At 39.3% G+C, this 19,576-nt stretch overlaps 1 long non-coding RNA gene across 1 annotated transcript; it reads right to left on the bottom strand.

Annotated features, from left to right (window-relative positions):
• Nucleotides 1–1,082: 1,082 nt before the first annotated feature.
• Nucleotides 1,083–11,099, bottom strand: LOC118005053. Its single transcript, XR_004677765.1, has 3 exons — nt 10,996–11,099; nt 6,887–7,005; nt 1,083–1,098 (listed from the first exon to the last, which is right to left on the bottom strand). It is a non-coding gene; the product is annotated as an uncharacterized LOC118005053 (long non-coding RNA).
• Nucleotides 11,100–19,576: the final 8,477 nt, after the last annotated feature.

Here is a 19,576-nt window from a genome sequence, read left to right as displayed (position 1 = left end):
GTTTTTAAGGCACCTTCCTAAATCTAAATATATAACAATAATCATCACAGCAATTATATAGACATAAACCCTTTCCTTTGCAAAGCTCAGAGGTCAAGCAAACAAACCTCCAGAGACTTGAATCTCTCTTTCTCTCTCACACGTGTACACACCCTCAGGAGACCAGGAGACTCCAGTAAGTGGAAAATTTAGGGGCTTTTCTGTATCTCTAAAAGGGAACAAAGGCTGTATTCTCATTATTTCCCCCAAGGAAGTACTGAAGTACAGAACATCATCTTTTCCCTCAAAATGCTCCCTAAAATTGGGTATCTAAGACTGAAGGCCGAAGTTCAAAAACTGCCCTGGAGCTTTCTGACTTCATTTTTGTCCAACCTCATATTGTATAAAAGGACCGATTTCTGAAAAGCCAGATGACAGAAACCACAGGTAAAATTCTACTAAAGGAGCCTGCATTGTATTATTGTCCAACGCCTGACTCCGAAACTGAAATGGATTCCAAGAAGCTCATATTCATCAAATACATCTGAAATCCACCTCGGTTTAGCTTTATTTCTCGATGCACTGGAGTATCAAAACCCATTTTCCGAAAGATCAAGACGTGGCCACATTTCAAAAGTCGTGAAAAATGCCTAGAGATGACGAACGTTTACTCTCACACAAAGAACACACCTTGCAAGAGACAGCTAGATTCCTAGTGGGCAGAAGAGACGGTCAGCAACCTTCCAACAGAGCGTGACCTTTAATTCCGAGCAGCGCTAGGTGGCAGAAGAGAGTCGGCTAGGCGTCCAGGCTCTCCAGGCAGCTCTAGCTGGTGCTGCTCTCACCCTCGCCTTCTCTTTGCCTTCAAAGAGAAGCCTTTTGGCCAACGCGACTTCCAACAGCGGCTTCTTCGTTACGGGAAAACTGCTGTGAGCTAAATACAACTCTTTGGAACGTTCACTGCAGCTTATGTGACTGGTGGGATGAAGCCCACATTGAAGGGACCTACCTGGACAGCCGTGTTCTCCAGGCTAGCAGATGACGCGTCACGATGCAGTCCCACATCAATAAGGGAAACACCACGGGGGGGGTCGGGGTGGGGAGCTGTTGGGGACCCCTCTGCCCCGCAGGAGAAAAAAAAAAAGCTGAATTACTTTCATATGCCGAATCTTGACTGTGGGGAGCAAGTTCTGAGATGGTGCCTGCTTTGTGGCGTGCTGTGGACTGAAATTAGTTTCGGCTGAAACCGCCTTGATTGGAAACCGGCTTGATTGGAAGGTCCACGTGGGGGGAGGAGGGGTTGCAGGCAGAACAGGTGTGTGTTTGCACGCAGTTGCTCTGAGCATCTTTTGATGGTATTCACGAAACTGGAAAAAGAGGTTCTTCTAGGAATCATGAGTTGGTAACTACCCAACCATCCTTCTCTTTGTTTCAAAAGGAGGATAATAACAGTACCTATTTAAGGGTTGTTGAGAGGAGTCAATGAGATAGGTGTCCATGAAAAGTGCTGTGTATAGTGCTTAGTCAATAAAGTCCTCAGTAAATGTTGCCTATCTGTGTTACCACCATCAAACAAGACAGGCAATGGGAAGGGTTTAGTCCAAGAACAGCCATCATCATCATCATCATCATCATCATCATCGTTACAGCTCTCCTTATGCCCTCTATGCTTCATCCAAACCAGGTGACTTGGTATTACTGCAGGGACACCCCATAATTTCTCTCCTCTCTGGTATCTAGAACATAATCTTCACAGCCTTTGCTCTGGAATTATATGAAGGTGAGTCTGAAATCTGCCTCTGCCATTAACCAGCCATGTAACTTTGGGCAACGGGTCTCATCTTTCTGAGTCTGTTTCCCCACCAGAAAAACAAGGATAGTAATAGGACTTTCCTCCATAGGTTATCTATGAGAATGAGACGCCATGCTCTCTGGTAAAGAGTGAGTATTCACCAGATGTTAGCTCCTTTTAGTAGTATTAGTATTACTATTCACTTGGCTTGGCATAGTCTCCCCACCTAAAACTTAGTTTCTTTACTGCTCGGTTTTAAAATCTCCTCCATTCATCCACATGAGACTAAGTGTACCGCCATGATTAGAAACCTGGAGTTTTGTGTGACAGTGATCTGGAGTTCAGTCTCAGCTTTGCCGTTTGTTAGCTAGGTAACTTTGGATAAGTTATAATATTGTCACTGAGTCTCAGTTTATTCTTCTGTAAAATGTGGATAATTGTAGAATCTATATAATCGAGGGTAAATGAAGGTTATACATGGAAATCCACTTAAAATGTTAGAAGTTTCAATAAAGGTTAGTTCATATTAGCACTCCTGGTAACAACATAGGTAACACCATCATCAAGCCTTGGTGATGGGGATACTAAATGTAGTTCTTGAATTCAGAGTAGGGTTTGAGTATAAGGTTGGGGAAAAGGCGCTGAGGCAAGAAAAAAAAGTCAGAACTGAGGAAGAAGGGGAAGGTTGGAAGAACCAGAGAGTGGTTCAGTTTGGCCTCATGAAGCACTAAATGTGTGCTTAGGGTAACCATCTGTCCTGGTTTGCCTGGGGCTGATGGGCTCTCCAGGAAAGCAGTACTTTCAGTACTAAAACTGGGTAAGTTCTGGGAAAATCAGGGTGAGTTTATCACCCTACACTTAGAGGACTGTAGCCCAGCAAACATGGGTCTTGAAGGCCATTTTAAGGGGGTTAGGCTGTGTTTGTAAGAAATAGGGAGCTCTTGAAAGTTCTTGAGTAAGGGAGTAACTGATCAGAAGTCTATTTCAGTAAGTCAATCAGAGAAAGACAGGTATCATATGACCTTACTGATACAGGAATTTTTAATCTCAGGAAACAAATTGAGGGTTGCTGGAGTGGTGGGGGGTGGGAGGGATGGAGTGGCTGGGGGATAGACATTGGGCAGGGTATGTGCTATGGTGAGCACTGTGAATTGTGTAAGACTGTTGAATCTCAGATCAGTACCCCTGAAACAAATAATACATTATATGTTAAAGAAGAAGAAGAAGAAGAAGAAGAAGAAGAAGAAGAAGAAGAAGAAGAAGGGGAAGAAGAAGAAGAAGAAGAAGAAGGAGAAGAAGCAGCAGAAGAAGATAGCAGGAGGGGAATAATGAAGGGGGGGGAAATCAGAGGGGGAGACAAACCATGAGAGAATATGGACTCTGAAAAACAAACAGGGTTCTAGAGGGGAGGGGGGTGGGGGGATGGGTTAGCCTGGAGATGGGTATTAAAGAGGGCACGTTCTGCACGGAGCACTGGGTGTTATGCACAAACAATGAATCATGGAACACTTCATCTAAAACTAATGATGTAATGTATGGTGATTAACACAACATAATAATAATAAAAAAAAGAAGGAGCACCTGGGTGGCTCAGTTGGTTGGGCGACTGCCTTTGGCTCAGGTCATGATCCTGGAGTCCCTGGATCGAGTCCCGCATCGGGCTCCCTGCTCGGCGGGGAGTCTGCTTCTCCCTCTGACCTTCCCCACTCTCATGTGCTCTCTCTCATTCTCTCTCTCTAATAAATAAATAAAAATCTTTAAAAAAAATAATTAAAAAAAAGAAGTCTATTTCAGGAGTCTACAGAAGGAAGATTTTACCTCTCTTTCCCGCCAAATCAGTTTGCTCCTTCCTACTCTTCTCACAGGCCTTTATTGGTCTGTCCTCTGGTATTTTTCACATGGTATCTGTGTTACAGATTTGTGTGTGTCCTCATAATCTTACACTGTAACTTCTTTGCTATCAGGATTGGGTCTTTACTATTTTCTCTTCATGTTATCTTACACATAATATAAGTTCAATCAGTATCTAATTAAGTTGATTAAAACCTATGATTCTTTGCAATACAATATTAATTGATGCTTACTGTTCATCTCAGTTCAAACTCAAACATCAGTTTTCTGTCGCCTAGTCATTATTCTTCAGGGGACACAAAAAGTCAATCTATTAAAATACTGTTTGGTAAATATACACACAAAATAATTTTCTGTAACATGTAAGGGAGTATTCTCCCCACCCCACCCCCCCGGTAAAATTTTAAATTGAAGACATTTTTCTTATTCATTCATTCATTCATTCATTCCCTCAACCACCAAATGTAGCTTTAATAGTACAATGTGTTTGTTCCTGTCCTGGAACCCAAGACACAGGTAAAAAAACTAAAGTCCTTCAACTTATTTGGTGGCCAAATTCCTGTAAGGCAGAGCACCAGGGTAGAGTTTCCATGCAAATTTCAAGTTAGATCAAGGTCATTTTCAAATGCTTAACTATCCCCATCAAAAGGTATGTTTTAAGTACTATCAAATCAACAAATCAAGTAAAAAGCATTTATTTATTTCTATACATAAGTGACTTTGGAGAAAACCAAGATATTAGCCAGTGTGAAAATATAGCATGGTGGGGATTCTAGGGTCAGAAAGACATGGGTTCAAATCTCAGCTGTGCATCTCACTTACTTACCTGGACAAAATATTAACCACTCTTGTCCTCAGTTTCTTTATAGTCAAAATGGGAATAAAACAGTATCTATCTCACAGGATTGTTATAAGAATAAACGAGATAATGTGTGTGAGGCACTTAGCATCATGAACACATTTTATGCAAGGAATATGTTCCTGAAACTCTCAAATAATGTAAGACTGAGCCAGGCAAACGATGGAGTATGTTTACTAGATAAACAGGGACTTCTTTGTAACCAGTTCATTCATTCATTTATTCATTTATTCAATCACACAGTTTATAATCATTTGCTGACCAAGCTTTGACATTATGTGATTCTTTTTTTTTTTTTTTAAAGATTTTACTTATCCATTTGAGAGAGCAAGCGAGAGAGAGCACAAGCAGGGGCCAGGGGTGGGAGAGGGAGAAGCAGGCTCCCCACTGAGCAGGGGGAGCTCAACGTGGGGCTTGATCCTAAGACTCTGGGATCATGACCTGAGCCGAAGGCAGACGTCCAACCAACTCAGCCACCCAGACACCCCAAATTGTGTGATTCTTGACAAATTTGGGGTTCCTGTGTTGGGTTGGGTTCCTGGGAGGCAGACTCTGAGTAGAGAAGTTTATTAAGGAATGATATTGAGATCAGTACGTACGGGAGAGGGGAAAGGAGCAGGCCTAGCACAGGCCCCAGTCAATCCCACAGGATGCTATTTTAGGATATCCAATGTTAGGGCTTTCCTATCCCTGTTTTAACCAGTCCTTGGAGGGAAAGTCCTCTGGCCTTGAGCAAAGGCAGCTCTCTTCAGATGAGGCAATCTCCTGAGACACTGACCTGAGGCCTATCAGCCCATTTCAGGGCTGGCAAATGGGTGAATAACTCCCAGATAGGGGGGATGGATCTCAGCAGTGTAGCACCCCATTCACTACATGAGGGATTGTCAAGATTGCAGACGTTGTACATAAAGTGAAAGTTTATATTTTTAAGTGACAGTTTCAAAATTATAGACATCATTAACCTTACTGTGTAGGTTCCCTATTACTACCATTTTGTCACCTTTAGCTAACGCTTAATTGCTCATCTACTTAATGGTACCTATCTTATAGCATTTTGGTAAAGATTAAAAATCATATAGTGTATGTAAGGTACTCTGCAAACTTCCTGGCACACAGCAAATGTCTGGTATGTGTTAGCTGTTTTTATTAAGAGAAGGTCTAGGAATACAGAAGGACTCAGTAATAAGTGAAAAAAAGGAAACTATGTCAGAATTCTAAAACTTACAGACTGACTTAAAGCACTGAGTCTGTCACTGGCAAAGTTTACATTATGGTATTTGACTAGTGGGTGTCTCAGTCTAGTTTTATGTCAACATTAAATAAAGGTTTGGGTTTTGGCACCTAGTGGGAAGTCTCAGCTAGACTGTTAACGTTCTTCTGTCCTTCTTATGAGAAGGTAATTTGAGAATGTTAGAATTACACTCTGTCCATTTGGGAAATGAACATGTAAACAATGATGACAAGAGAGGGATAGAACCAAGATACAATAAAGGATCTAAGTTCAAAATATAGGGTATGTATCTCCCAACTAGGTTGTCATACCAAGCTATTTTTTAGTATTTATAATCTTGCTTGAATCCTTAGAACATGAGTTCTCTTAGGCAGAGATTAAATTTCTGTAATTGCTTTTTAACTTACTGAACATAGTATCAACACTAATGGACAGATGAGAATGTTCCTTTTGACTGTCTTAGTAAGGGGAATGGTAATTTTTTTAAAGTGTAATTTGGGGTGCCTGGGTGGCTCAGATGGTTAAGCATCTGCCTTTGGCTCAGGTCATGATCCCGGGGTCCTGGGATCGAGCCCCACATTGGGCTCCTGGCTCAGCAGGGAGTCTGCTTCTCCCTCTCCCTCTGCCTCTCCCCCGCTCATGCTCTCTCTCTATATATATATCTCTGTGTCTCAAATGAATAAATAAAATCTTAAAAAAAATTAAAAAATAAAGTGTAATTCATGTACCTATTTATAAAGATAGATTCAAAACAAAGTCTTCCTACTATTGAACTGCTCCTTTCCCTGTCCCTAAAATAAGATTCAAATGCTTATTTGGGGATTAGGAATCATGTACTATTCTCATTTTATCTTGTTTTGTTGTTTTGTTTTTAGCCCCACAAATACCTAGTGGAATACAGTGGGTGCTCAATAAAAATTTGTTGAATGACAGACACCTGGCCGGCTCAGTCAATGGAACATGTGACTCTTGATCTCAGGGTCCTGAGTTCAGGCCCCATGTTGGGTGTAAAGCCTACTTAAAAAAAATTGTTGAATGAATGAATGAATTTCAGAGTTGGAAATGACATTAGAAATAATACAGTCCTCATTTTAGAATAATGTTCAGATAGACAGAGGCTGTCTGAGTTAGAGCAAGGACCTAGGGCTCAGCAACCCCCAAGCAAGGTTCTTACCACCACAAAACACTTTCGGCCTTCTGTGCTCTAAAAACCCTTGTAAATCTGCTCAGATCATTGCTTGGCAGCCATTCCTATCCAGGCATTCATTTCTTGAGATATTTTCTTCTCCAAAGCTAGAAATAAAACAGAGCATGCTTTCCTCATTTACAGCCCATCAAGTAATATTAACATGTCCTAGGTACCCTCACACTTTTTTTCTTTCATATCTTTGTGAAATTTCCTTTTATTTGTAGGAAGTGTCAAATGCCTTCTTTAATCAATCCCCATAACTCTGAGGTTCTTTTTATCTAATTCCACAAATTCAGAATAGGTCAGAAATGAGGATGGAAGCAGGTTTCAGAGGTGTAAATCTTTAACAAATGTATTATAAATAACTATATAGTCATCAAAAGAGAAAAATATTTTTCAAAAATCATCCATGATCTCACAACTCTAACAAAAATGATAATAGCATTCTGGTGAATTTCTTAGCCATATTTTCACATAATCAGAGTGTGCTGATAACTGTAAATTCTACTTTTTCACTCAACATTATATCATTGGTATTTCCATATTTTAATATAACCTTCATGACTACAATTTTCATTGATTGTACAATGTTCCCTTGAATGCATACATCACAATTGTTGGGGAGGAAGAATTTCCTTTATCCCTCAAGGTCCTTCTAGCTGGACTTAGAATCACATTCACATGAGAAAGATTAACAGGAGAAAATAAAATTTAATAGTGTATGTATGGGAAATACACACCGACAAGGAAATTCTAAACAGTAAGGCAACATAAGGCTTGTATGAGCTAAGAAAAGGTTATGAGTCAGAGATGCAAAAGAGAGAAAGAACATTAGCAGGAAGGTGAGAGGAGGTGTTTGTAAAACAAAGGTTGCCCTCTTACACAGATAAGTTTATTAGGTAAAGAATCTCTTAATAGCTCTCTTCTTGGTACAAGCTGGCAGTTAAGTGGGAGGTGAAGAGCTTTTCCTAAATCTGCTGGGTTTTGATTGCTTTCCTTTCAAAATAATGTTCATGCCAAAGTGGCTCATCTTGGGGGCAACCTGCCCTTGGCCTCTTCACAACTGATTTAACTGTTTCCCTAAAGGTGGACCTAAATGCTTTCTCTAATCATTTGATATTATAAATCAAGTAGGGATGAGTATTTTGGGTCACATAGCTTTTTCCATGTTTTGGATTGTTTCCTTAGGAAAGTTCCCAAAGTAGAATTACTGAGTCAAAGAGAATGGACATTTTTATGGCTGTTAAAGCACATATTGCCAAATTCCTGGGTGAAGGGATGTAATTCTGAGTTTAATTAAGTTAGGTAAGGGGGCAGCAATGGGGGTTTCCTGTGATCAGTGTTGCCAGGCAACCAATTGAATCCAATAGTGTGAACAGAGAGGGTTGTTTTGAGCAAGGTCCACCTTTTCAGCCAGCCTATGGAGACTCATCAGAACTGTGGTGGGTGAGATAGTTATTTCTTAGAAATCTGCATTTGAAATTCTAGCTGAACTATATTGCAGTATTGACTTTTCTTAGTCCTGTTTTTAATCTGTGACAATTATCTAATAAGCAAACAAGAAAAAAAGGCTTTTTAGATAACACATTTTCATGTCATTCCTTCTAATGAGGTTAAGCAGGTTCCAAAGCTGAGATTTAAAGAGATGGAGTATTATGGCTCTGAACATTTCTGAACCCATTCAATCACATGTTCGGGAGCCACTGTGGCTTAGGCAGAGGCCCCTAGTCAGGTAGGGTCCTCAGGGGCCTCTGTTTACCATTAAGTGCATATAGCGGTGAGACAGAGAGTTTGTTCTTTGCCCTCAAGTGGTCAGCCTGAGGTAGGACCCTTAGAAACACATCTAGATGTCTGAATCAGTAGAAAGGGACCCCCAACTATTCTTCAACTACACACCTAATGATTGAGTAAATAGGCACTTTCTTTCCCTCATGTTTATTCCTCAAGGCAAAGAAGACTTTATGATGTCCCAGAGGGTGACTACAAGTAGATGAAGAATGTATAACACTTCTAACATTCGTGCATGCTTCATAGTTTTACAAGTGTTTTCACACACTTAACCTTCACAAGAGCCTTGAGAGTTTAGTGCTTTTATTCTCCCCATTCTACAGATGAAACAGTGAAGGCTCGAAAGCATCAGTGACTTTCCTTCAATCACTAGGCCGGGAAAAGGCTGAATCATGACTAAAATTCCTGCCTCTGAGTCTCAATCCTGTATGTATATTGCCCCCATCACCACAAAGTACCAATCATAGAAATGTATTAGGTGACTTTTAAAAATCCTGGAGCTGTTTTAAAGAAAACCTCAGAACATGAGAATTACAATTGATGGAAGATGCAAAGAAATAATTGAATTTGGGGTCAGAACATTCACAGAGCCCAAGGTAACAGAGAACTGGGGGAACAGAATAACCAACTTCCAATTCACAGGGGTAGCTATCACTGAGGCCCAAGAAGACACTGCGCTCAGAACGATCATGCCTGACAATGCCTATACCTTTTCCATTCAAACAGTTTCTCCCCACGCCCAATTTCTAATCATTTAGGAGACTGAGATTATACTCTTGATCTACAGCCAAGATTTCATAATTGCATACGCTTTGTGCTGTCTTGAAATCATCCGTGTGTCCTTCGGGATGTTCTTACAATTTTAAGAGATCTCTATGGATTATCTAAGCCAGCCCTCATTCTGCCAACGAATCTGGATTATTACCCACAAGAGGAAACTGAGGTCTGGAAGGTTGTGACTTGCTCAAGATCCTATATTCAGTCAAGGTAGAAGAGAGAGGAAAAAAGTGGGCTCCCTACAGGTAAGGGGCTTTCTCCACCATAATTGAGGGGAACCAACCTTTTCCTCTTTCTACAGTCCTTTCTAGACAATAAAATAGAAATTCCACAAAATTGGAAAGGTTGAAACTATCACCTTTTCAACACTTCTCATGAAAAGAGAAATGAATTAATGAGATGATGAAAACTCCGCCATCCATGGTCTGTATTTTTCTGCTAAGAGACACTGATGAGTTCAACATTGTTCTGTTTCTGTGGTTTCACTCTCTCCATCTCCCTGGACTCCCTGTGCTGATAAGATACAGATCTCTCTTCCTCCAGATTTGAAGGGAAGCATTCAGAATTCTCCTTTTGCCATTTGTCCATATTATGTTCTCCGCTCAGGCTTGGCCAGATAGAAAGCTAGTACACTTATCCCTGAGCTTTCTATACCAAATCTCAATGTGTTTAGGATCCAGAGGGAGGTAAAGGTATGAATTAACTGGCTTCCTTAGGAACTTTAACAATTTCCAAATATTTACTTCCTATATATTTTGACCAACTTAATTCTTACATACATATAATAGAGGCTCTCTTAACGAACCTCCACTTAGGAGCTTGCCAGGTCAACTAATGCTCTGTAATCCAGGGTTGCTCAACCTCAGTACTACTAACATTTGGAGCCAGATAACTCTTTGTTGCAAAAGGCTGTCCTGAGCATGGCAGGTTGTTAAACAGCATTCCTGGCCTCCACCAATTAGATGCTAGTACCACTCTCTTCGTTGGGATAGCCAAACATATTTCCCGACATTGCCAAATGTCTCCTGAAGGGCAAAATCACCTCTTGTCAAGAAGCACTGCTCTAAACCATCAACTACACAGAATGCTTGATAATCTGGGCCCGCGGAAACCTCCAGGTTAGAAGATTCCCCTCCAAGATGCCCATGTCCTCCTTATCCCATTAGTTGAGCTGTAGACTTATCAAGTGTCATTTATATATTTCAAATATTTTATGTCGGCTGCACTCTTGTGATTTGTATGTCACATAAATAACACATAATTCAATGAGATATGAGAGCAAAATAAGAGAACTTTTATTTCTATTCTAAGATGATGATTAGAAAAGTCTCCGTATGACAGAAACAAATGATATTTCTTTACCACATCTCTTGTCTCCAGGATAAACAAAAAAGCAACAATTCCCAGCCTCCCCCACAGTTAGGGGGAATCAATATGATTAAGTTTGGGTAAGTAGAATGTTGGCAAAAAACATGAACACCATTTCTTTGTCTGGCACTTAAAACTCCCCTTGCTCTCACTTGTTGTACCTGCAAAGAATCCAGAAGAGGTCTCCGATGTCCTAAGGTGGAGGCTGGCAAACTTTTTCTGTAAAAGGCCAGATTGTAAACATTTTCAGATTCATATATTTTTTTCTTTTTCTAAAAACAAAAACAAAAACAAAACAAAACCCAATCCTTTAAAAATGTAGAAACTGTTCTTAGCTTATAGACAATACAAAACAAACCAGGAGCTGGATTTGGCTTACGGGCAGTAATTTGTCAACCCCTGCCTTAGGACGTAATGGTGCAATACTTCTTTCTATAAAGACACTTAAAAAAAAAAATCCTGTCAAATTAGGTATGGCTAAAACAAGTGTAAAATATTACAGGGGACCATAAAAGCCTAGAATGATTCTGCATGTAGTTGTTTCAAATCTCTTTAAATTCTCATTCTACTTTAAAGAAACTGAAAATGGAAACCATAGACTTTGCAATACAGATACTGTGTAAGGAAGAAAAATAGCGCAGACTCCAAATGACAGAGTTAGTCCAAGATGAGACTCTGGTTTTACACTAAAAGACTGGTGAAAAGAATGTTTATGCTTTGAATTCAAATTAGAAGTTTAAACTCTGTATCATGTTGGTATGACTCTCTTTTAATAGACTTTTTATTCAAGTAAGAAGGCTTCTATTTTAACTCTCTTTTGTGTGAAAACCAACTGAGAGGAGATGTCAGGAAAGCCTTAAAAGAAATAGGACAGTACCACAATACTGAATCCTCTGTTCTGGGTCTTGGCTTAGATATCAGCTTTCCCAGGAATTTATGATAATACAATTGTGGCAATGTTCTACATGCAGAAATATTAGAATCTCTAAATGTTTGCTATACAAGGGTGTACAAAAAGAACAGTTAGTATAGTTTATTTAATATAAATGAACATGGGCCAGGAATAAGAATAGGCTAAAGAACATTTAAAAAAACAATCTAGTCATCATTCACATGAATGTGTCTACCTAGTATAATATACCTTAAGTTAAAATAGAGCCATTCACCATGTGAAAAGCTTACACAGACTAGCTTTAGTGTTTACAAAGTACTAACTATATAGCTTACAGCATCCTCTCTTTTCTGAAATTCCTATCAGCTTTCATAACAAAATATTTGCAATTGTCAGCATGGACTGCCATAGTAAGAGGCCATGAACTAGGTGGCTTGAACAACAGAAATTTATTTTCTCTCAGTTCTGGAGGCTGGTAAGTCCAAGACCAAGAGGAAAGTATGGATTTTTTTGTGTGTGTGTGTGTGTGAGAGCTTTCTTCCTGTCTCAGACATAAGGAAAAAATCCAGAATGGGAAAACAGCTGTATGAAGGAAAAAAGCATCAAAGAATATGATAAATATGTAGAAATGTAAGCAAACATTGATCATATAAAGCAATAATGGTAACGTAGGGTTTAAATTATGCCAGATAAAATTCCTGCAATCATGCCATTTATATCAATAGGGAGATACATGGAATTAAAATGTTTTTAAGGACCTTACATTTTCTGGAAAAAGGAAACAAGTAGAGATTAACAGTAGACCTTTATAAATCAACAATGTATCTTATATGCATTATAATGACTAAGATTATTTACTAAAGGAAAAGTGCTTATAACTTCCTAACAAAGGAAAGAAAATGGAATGATAAAAAAATACTTTATCAATTAAAAAAAGGAACAGAACAAATAGGGTGGGAAAAAATCTGATGCACATATAGTGATGTTAATATTTAAATTAAATACACAGCAATTACACTGAATCTAGAACTAACCATTCTATTTCAAAATTTTCAGATTTGACTATAAAATATGTGCTATTCAAAGTACATGCCAACTTAAATGCAAGGATACAGTAAGGTTGAAAGTAAAAGGAGAAAAAAGTTAGACCATGTATATACCAATTAAAAAAAACTGTGTGGCTGTATTAATATCAGAAAAAATAGACTTTAAGATGAAAGGCATTACTTAAATTAGGAGTGTCACTTTGTAATGAAAAAGGTTGAATTTTCTAGAAAGAGAAAATAATTCTTAATTAGTATGTACCCCAAAATATAGCCAAAAGACATATCAAATTTATTTAAATGTATTTAAGTCATAAATCTATTCAAGCTTTCATATACATAATATATGCCCACCATTTCTCCATATAACTAATGTATATATTTCTACAGGGCAAAACATGGAGACTATTTGGTGACAAAGTATGCCAAAATAGGAGCTTTAAGATTTTTGCCTCAGAATAAGAAATAGGCATAGACTTGGCAACTCTTTTTTTTTTAAATTTTTATTTATTTATTGAGAGAGAGAGAATGATAGAGAGCATGAGAGGGAGGAGGGTCAGAGGGAGAAGCAGACTCCCGCTGAGCAGGGAGCCCGATGCAGGACTCCATCCCGGGACTCCAGGATCACCACCCGAGCCAAAGGCAGTCGCCCAACCAACCGAGCCACCCAGGCGCCCTAGACTTGGCAACTCTTAAAATAACCTGAAGATACTGAGATTATGAGATTGGCATATAATATTATTCGTTCTATATGATCAGACTGTTGTTTTTCTAGAGTAAAAATGTTAAAACATACTATGGTTTGATGTTAGTTTATATTGTAATTTCAATCACCAGTCATCTCAGTATTTATAATTGAAATTATATTTCAATTTCAATCACCAGTCATCTCAGTAATATAGCAAAAGATTTAAAAACTAAAGCTGTTTCACCTTGTAGTAATGTACAAACATGTGTGTATATGTGTAATAGTCATTGCAAGTACCTCACTCCAATTAATATGATAGTTTTAATTATTGAAGCCTGTGGAACATTAATTCACATTGACAACATGTTATGTTTTGAATAATTATAGCTTTATGTTATCCCTTATACTTTAACAAAAATTTATTCGGGGGGCGCCTGGGTGGCTCAGTCGTTAAGCGTCTGCCTTCAGCTCAGGTCATGATCCTGGGGTCCTGGGATCGAGTCCCGCATTGGGCTCCCCTGCTCGGCAGGAAGCCTGCTTCTCGCTCTCCCACTCCCCCTGCTTGTGTTCCCTCTCTCACTGTGTTTCTGTCAAATAAATAAAATTTTAAAAAAATAAAAATAAAAAATAAAAATATATATTTCAGGGGCGCCTGGGTGGCTCAGTCGTTAAGCGCCTGCCTTCGGCTCAGGTCATGATCCCAGGGTCCTGGGATCGAGCCCCGCATCGGGCTCTCTGCTCTCCCACCCCCCCTGCTTGTGTTCCCTCTCTGGCTATCTCTCTCTCTGTCAAATAAATAAAATAAAAAAAATCTTTAAAAAAAAAATTTATTCGGTTTCTCACTGTGTCTTCCCATGGCAGGGAGAGAGAGAGCACAAACTCTCTGTGTCTCTGCTTAGAGGGTTTCAAGCCCATCACGGCCCCACCCACTCATGACCTCACCTAAAACTAATTATCTTCCAAAAGCCCTGTCTCCAAATACCTTCACAGTTGGGGGTGTTAAAAAGGAGAGAGGGGGCACCTGGGTGGCTCTGTCCATTGAGTATCTGACTATTGATTTCAGCTCGGGTCATGTGATGGAGCCCTATGTCAGGCTCCTCACTCAGCGTGGAGTCTGCTTCTCTTTCTCCCTCCTGCTGTGTCTGTCTCCTTGCTCACACTCTCTCTCTGTAAAATAAATAAATTAATTGATTAATTAAATCTTAAAAAAAAGAGAGACAGAGACAGACAACAGGGTGGCACCCAAATGGCTCAGTCAATAGAGCATGTGACTCTTGATCTCTGCGTCAGGAGTTTGAGCCTCACGCTGGGGGTAGAGTTTACTTAAAAAAAAAAAGAGACGACAGGACCAAAATGGAATCACTTATGCCATGCCCATGTCTGCAGACTGAAACTATACCTAACCAGATTGCACTTTCAGCCTTATCCAGGAATATAATCTTAGCTGGTCAGTCTGGAATTTCCTGGTTAGCATGAGGGAGGTCATCTTCTGATAGACTCCTTTTGTCCCCCAGAGGAAAAGAAAGGAGACCTTGCCCGAAATAATCTTTTTGTTGTTGTTTATGAGTTCCTTGTCTTTTTTTTTAAAGATTTTATTTATTTATTTATTTGATAGAGAGAGAGAGCACAAGTGGCAGAGTGGCAGGCAGAGGGAGAGGGAAAAGCAAGCTCTCTGCCGAGCAGGGAGCCTGACGCGGGGCTCGAACCCAGGACCCTGGGATCATGACCAGATGCTTAACTGACTGAGCCACCCAGGTGCCCCTATGAGTTCCTTGTCTTAAACACTTTTTGCCTTTAAAAACCGTCTCTCTTCTGTAGCTCTTTGGAGCTCCTTTCTTTTTGCTAGATGGGATGCTGATTACATGAATCATTCATTAAAGCCAATTAGATTTAAAATTTACTCAGTTGAATTTTTGTTATTTAACAGGGGTTAGGACTTTAACATATGAATTTTGGAGGGACACAATTCGGTCCACAGCATCATTCAACAAGGAGGTTGATGGGGTACAAACCACTACAATAAATTGTTAGGTCTTGCAAGCACTGAGTGCTAATTAAGCACTTTTTCTCTCAACACAATCTGTGGCTAGTTAGCCAAGCAGCTCAGAGCCCAGTGCTGTGAATCGAAGTGAACTCAGACTGAGTCATCCTTAAAAAAAAAAAAAAAAAAAAAAGCATACCTTTATTTTTATCCTTTTGAATATGCCTTTTTGTTGGTAAGGAAAGGAACCAGTTGACATTGTGTGGCTAAGTCTGGAATCATCCCCTATCACTGCTGAAAACACACCCTGGGAAGAGAGGCATCCTCAGTATCATTTAACAAAGATTTGAATTCTGTGTTCCATCATATCCAAATGCTCTTTTATTTCTACCACATTTTCTCTAAGGAAAAAAAAAAACTAAGACAATTTTAATACCGTCTCATTTTAAGATTTCAAGCTTAGATCATAGAACTTCCTTCTTTCTACTACCTCACGAATCTGGGTTGTTTGGTCATTTATTTTTACTTTTTTTATTTGGAAATTTTAAACCTAAAGGATAACATTTTGCCACTTTTGCTATATTCTTGTGTCTGTGTATACTTTTATACTTATTATCTGTGCCAAACTCTGAAAATAAGTTGCAGGAATTATGACCCATCACTCCTAAAGACTTGAGCCTACATTCTCTTTGAACAAAGATAATTACTTAGTAAACAGAACCCAGAGAATAAAAGAAAAAAAAATCGTTGGTATTCACGAAGGACAGGTGTGAAAGGGGCCATTTTTTTAATGAAGAATTTGCATAGCAATTAAATTTCCCTTGTGACTGCAGGAACCTAGTAAATAAAAGAATTCCAAACTGGGTTTAGGCATGCTCCTCTGACCTGTTGTAGTCTGAGTAATTAAGAAACTGTTTGGATTGTATTTACACTACAAGCTTCAACCCCCTGAGGAGCCAGTGAGCTAACACGGGTGGAAAAATTAGCAATTTATTGATTTGGTACATTCCAAACATAGTTTGGAGACCCCAAACTGGGTACATTCTTGTAAATGATTGTACTGGCTTCCTCTCAGCCATCAGGATTAACATACTGCTGGGCCAGGGTTTGCCTTTTGATTCACAGATTAACAACTCACAAATATCCTTTTGCCAGGCATCACATCATCCTTCTGGAGTCAGTCATTTTGCAAGCCTCCGGCTCAGACCAGGAAACAAAACTTGCTGTCTGGGAACTAACTTTAAACCCAAATTCAAACACAAGTTGAGGTTGGAAGGTCAAAATTCCCTCAGTGTAGTTTACTTACAGCTTTCAATCTTCAAGTATAAAGAATTCATTTCACATGCCTCTCTTGCTTCTGCATTCATTTGTGTCTGTAAAAAGTTGTCTGACAAACTCCTTTAGTATCCCAGAGCTTCAAGACACCCCCTTTCCTTGGTCACTGGTGGTCCATCATTTCCTGACTACTCCTATCATGGTGGACTGTTCTTAGAAAAAGGTGACCCTGTCAAGGTCTTGCCATAGCCCTGATATAAAGCTTATTATCCATGGTCAGCATCTAATTATCTCATGCCACTTTTTTTTTTTTCCATTGGGACTAAACCTTGCTTCATTAAGTTGGCAGATATATTTATGGTGCTGTTTTGAAAAGCAATGCTTTAAATTTGAATTTCAAAGCCTTTTTGAAAAAAGAATTGAAAATACAGTCAACTCTCTCATGTGGATCTCAAAACAGATGTACAAGATGGGCACTTCTGAATAAAAGTACCATGCTTGAACATGAAATGTATGATGGTAGAGGACACTTGGGCTTCTGGGCACTGGTGTATATAATCTCAACTACAGACATTTGAAAGGCATGATTTTCATTTCAGTGGATTTAGGAGTGTGTGTGAGAAAGTTTGGAAATTACCGTAACCCAGAGTTTTTCAACATCAGCACTATAGATATTTGGGACCAGATAATTCTTTTTGGGGGGAGTTGTGCTGTGAATTGTAGGATATTTAGCAAACTCCCTGGCTCCCATGCAACACTCCAAAATGTGCCAACCAAAAATATCCTCTGGGGGCAAATTCACCCTGGTGGAGAACCCCTGTGATAGATGGCTTTGGTTCCATGTGATGGGGGAAAGTGATCTTAGCCACTGCTGGCTTGCTTTAAAGTCCTATGTGTGTACGCTACAGATTCCCTTCTTAACTGCCAGGTTCCTGAGAGTGGGTACTAGGCATTATCTATTCTTGTGTCACTAAAAGTATCTAGCACAGTCCTTGCATGGTATGTTCCTCATTGATGCTGGTTTCTGGCTTTCCTCCTTCTGGGAACGGTAGAATTAGACTTCCTATCCTATTTGTAGGAGCAGTTAAGTGTGGCCACATGACTTTCTTGGCAAATGAAATGGGAAGGGAAATGATGCATGTCTTTTCAGATGAAAACTTTAAAACCCAGGGCACGGTTTACCATAGGCTCTTGTTAAAGAGGGAGAATTTCCTCTGCCCTTCAATGTCCTTTCAGCTGGAGTAAGAATCAAATTGATGTGAAATAGATAAACAGGAGAACATCAAATTTAATAGCAAAAGTATGGAGAATCCACACAAATATGAAATTCCAAAGACAGTGAGGCAACAGGATACTTATATGAGCTAAGAGAGGGGTAGATGTTTGAGAATACAAAAGAGACAAAGACCATTAGCAGGAAGGTGGGAGGAGATGTTCAGAAAACAAAGTTTTCCCTGTTATGTAGCTAAATTTCTTCGGTAAAGAGGAATCTTTGTTAAAAGTTCTTTGTCAATAGCAGGCAATTGAATGGGAGGTAAAGAGCTTTTCCTGAATCTGCTGGGTTTTGATTTCTTTTAACTCAAAATAACGTCCATACAAGAGTGGCCCATCTTGGGGCAGCCTGCTCTTGGCACCTTCATTTTCTTTCTGGTGTAGTGACCAAGAACATTTGCATGGTGGCTGCTCCATCAGTCTGGGTCTCTGAGTGAGTGCAGTGAACAGAATCCCCGCTTGCCTATGTTGAGCATTAGCAAGAGTGAAAAATGAAATTTTGGTGATTTAAGCTACTAGAAGTATGGGGTTGTTCGTTATCAATCCCATACTTTAGTCTGTCCTTACATATACATGAGGGTTTTAATGTCACAGACATTTGCATTCACAACACCTATGAGGGTGGTTTGATTCCTCTTCTCTTACTGTTAGCAAGGCTAGAGATCACTGATGATGAGTCTATGCCACAGTATTGAAGTGGGAAAATAGCTGTATCACACGTTCCTGCTCAGGTTTAACTATGAATAAGCTGCAAATAGGTTAATATGCCATGAAAAATTAAAAAAAATTAATTGCAGTTATTATTTGCAATCATTAAATATATATATATATATTTAACCATTTTATTTAATGATTTAGTGGTTCTCAACTTGGGACAATTTTCCCCATAGGGGATATTTGAGAATCTTTGGGGACATTTTTGGTTGTCACATCTTTGTGGGAGGTGCTACTGGCATCTGGTGGGTAGAGACCAGGGATGCTGCTAAGTACCTAATAATGTACAGGACAGCCACTCCGCCCCCCGCCCCCCAGCACAAAGAGTAATCTGGCAGCAATTGTCAGTAGTGCTGAGATTCAGAAGCCCTATGGTAAAACAACCAGAAATAAAAATTAAATACCCTGCAATTATTGTGGTACACCAACAAATTTGCTTTATAAATATTTGATTATTTGAGGGATTAAAGTACAATTAACTCCTTATCCTCTGTGTTTTCTCTGCTGTGTTTAATGTACTCCTTTCCTATTCTGATGCCTATTCCACAAGAATTTCATTTCCTGTGTCTATACGCTGAAGACTGCTGCCCACTGATATTCTTTCCCATTTGGTTTTTTAGTGATTTCATGAGCTTAAAAAAAAAATTCAGATCATGATTGAGGTTAGAAAGAATCAACAATCATTGTTTAATGCATTTCATTCCATTTGGATTATAAACTAATCTTCAAACAGGGAAGGGTGTTGATGTCTCACATTTGACAGTGGCCTTGGCTCTCACAGTGATTGTAAGCTTAAATATTGTCAAATAACTTAAGGGTCCAATAGGGTAATTCCATTCAGTCTCTAGTCTTGTACAATAATTCAGTCTTGCAGTAA

Source organism: Mirounga leonina, unplaced genomic scaffold (assembly GCF_011800145.1).
Source record: "Mirounga leonina isolate KUSES-001 unplaced genomic scaffold, KU_Mleo_1.0 Mir_94, whole genome shotgun sequence".
Lineage (NCBI taxonomy): Eukaryota > Metazoa > Chordata > Mammalia > Carnivora > Phocidae > Mirounga > Mirounga leonina.
Note: the sequence above shows the minus strand (reverse complement) of the source record. Positions and strands in the feature narration are given on the sequence as shown.